Here is a 2,729-nt window from a genome sequence, read left to right on the forward strand (position 1 = left end):
AAAGGATCACAGGTAAAATTAACATTACACGCTCAGATATCTTGCACCTCCAACATGCATGCAGGCAGATGTAAGATGAAAGACCCTGAATACATTATATCTCTTCAGTTGGGCTAGCCCCATACTACAAAGAAACGTCAACCGCGACGTCTCTGGTACCAGCTTTGCAGCTGGCCATAGCAGTAGTCAAAGCATGAAGCAAATCAATGTGTGTGTGTCTGTTGATTAAGTGGTGTGTAGCTAAAAACATTCTCACAGACTTCTAGTAACATGTCGTGACATTAAACTTAAGAACATATTATGGCTAAGGCTACAGTTATACACATCATAATAATAATATTAAACACCCTGTCTGCTGACAGTCATCAACTTTTCTCTCTAGTTATCCTTGACCAGATGCACCCTCTAGAAACTCATAAGCATGCCTAAGCATTTAACAGTCTAACTAGACAGCCTATCTCCACTAAACATTTCTAATACATAAAGTATCTATCCAATATCTATCTGACTAAAAATATCTAACATTGGGGACTCTAGTCAGACTGAAGAAGCTTCTTGGATTAGAGGAGCTCATCCTCAAATGTGAAATGTCGTCAAGCCAAGTCCACTTTAGCACTTCAAATATTTACAGTCATACAGTGCTTTTTATTCTAACTTCAGCTAATCACTGTGAAAGAGCTGAAAGAACATGCCCATTTTATGTAACTGTTGAGTCTAAATAACTATGTATAAGAAAACTGTTACCCAGTAAAGATCCTACATGAGGATGTTACTGATTCTGTGGTAGAGTGACACAATAACAACTCAGTGTATCCAGTAAATCTATGACATGTCCAAAATAGCGTTCCACATGAATTCAGTTCAGTAAGCATTCACTTTATCACTCACATAGTTGATATTTTTCCTCTGATAGCATAGCACTTTGTCTGATGTTGAAGAAAGAGTGGTTGCTCCTTCTCATCGTTCTGCTTCTTTGAACTTCGTAATGTATTTGTACTTCATTTTGTCATTGTGTTTTGTACCAGATTCTATCAGTTAGGATGGCTTAGTACTTCTGATAAGATAGAACTTTTTGGCCTTAATTCTAAGCGGTATGTGTGGTGGAGAAAACCAGGCACTGCTCATCACCTGTCCAATACAGTCCCAACAGTGAAGCATGGTGGTGGCAGCATCATGCTAGGGGGGTGTTTTTCAGCTGCAGGGACAGGACGACTGGTTGCAATCGAGGGAAGGATGAATGCGGCCAAGTACAGGGATATCCTGGATGAAAACCTTCTCCAGAGTGCTCAGGACCTCAGACTGGGCCAAAGGTTCATCTTCCAACAAGACAATGACCCTAAGCACACAGCTAAAATAACGAAGGAGTGGCTTCACAACAACTCCGTGACTGTTCTTGAATGGCCCAGCCAGAGCCCTGACTTAAACCCAATTGAGCATCTCTGGAGAGACCTCCCAAAAAGACTCATGGCTGTATTAGCTCAAAAGGGTGCTTCTACTAAGCACTGAGCACAGGGTCTGAATACTTATGACCATGTGATATTTCAGTTTTTCTTTTTTAATAAATCTGCAATAATGCCAAAAATTCTGTGTTTTTCTGTCAATATGGGGTGCTGTGTGTACATTAATGAGGAAAAAAATGAACTTAAATGATTTTAGCATATGGCTGCAATATAACAAGGAGTGAAAAATTTAAGGGGGTCTGAATACTTTCCATACCGACTGTATATATAAAATCCCCCACTCACCCCCCACTTTGGGGTGGTCTTGTATTCCTTCCTTCAAGCTCAGGTCCTCTACCAGAGGTCTGGGAGCTTGAGGGTCCTGCGCAGTATCTTAGTTGTTCCCAGGACTGCACTCATCTGGACAGAGATCTCAGATGTTGTTCCTGGGATCTGTTGGAGCCAGTCTCGCCGTTTGCCGGTCACAGCCCCCAATGTTCCTATTACCACGGGGACCACTTGTGCCTTCACCTTCCACATCTTTTCTAGCTCTTCTTTCAGCCCTTGGTATTTCTCGAGCTTCTCGTGTTCCTTCCTCTGATGTTGTTATCGCTTGGGATTGCTACATCTATCACTACGGCCTTCTTCTTCTGTTTGTCCACCACTACTATGTCCGGTTGGTTGGCCATTACCAGTTTGTCAGTCTGTATCTTGAAGTCCCACAGGATCTTAGCTTGGTCATTCTCAACCACCTTTGGAGGTGTATCCCATTTTGACTTTGGGACTTCCAGCCTGTACTCGGCAGAGATGTTTCTGTACACTATGCCAGCCACTTGGGTATGGCGTTCCATGTATGCCCTGCCTGCTAGCATCTTGCACCCCACTGTTATGTGCTGGATTGTCTCAGGGGCATTTTTGCGCAGGCTGCACCTGGGGTCCTGCCTAGTATGGTAAACCCCTGCCTCTATTGATCTTGTACTTAGAGCTTGTTCCTGTGCTGACAGGATTAGTGCCTCTGTGCTGTCCTTCAGTTCAGTTTTGTCCAGCCACTGGTAGGATTTTTCGATGTCAGCCACTTCTGCTATTTGACAGTGGTACATACCGTGCAGAGGTTTGTCCTTCCACGAGGGTTCCTGCTCTTCCTTCCCTTGTTCCTCTGGTTTCTGCTGCCTGAGGTGTTCACTAAGCATGTCATCAGTCAGGGCCATCTTCCTGATGTATTCATGGATCTTTGTTGTTTCATCCTGGATAGTGGCTCTGATGCTCACTAATCCTTGGCCTCCCGCTGTG

The sequence above is a fragment of the Monopterus albus genome, unplaced genomic scaffold (assembly GCF_001952655.1).
Source record: "Monopterus albus unplaced genomic scaffold, M_albus_1.0 scaffold186.1, whole genome shotgun sequence".
Lineage (NCBI taxonomy): Eukaryota > Metazoa > Chordata > Actinopteri > Synbranchiformes > Synbranchidae > Monopterus > Monopterus albus.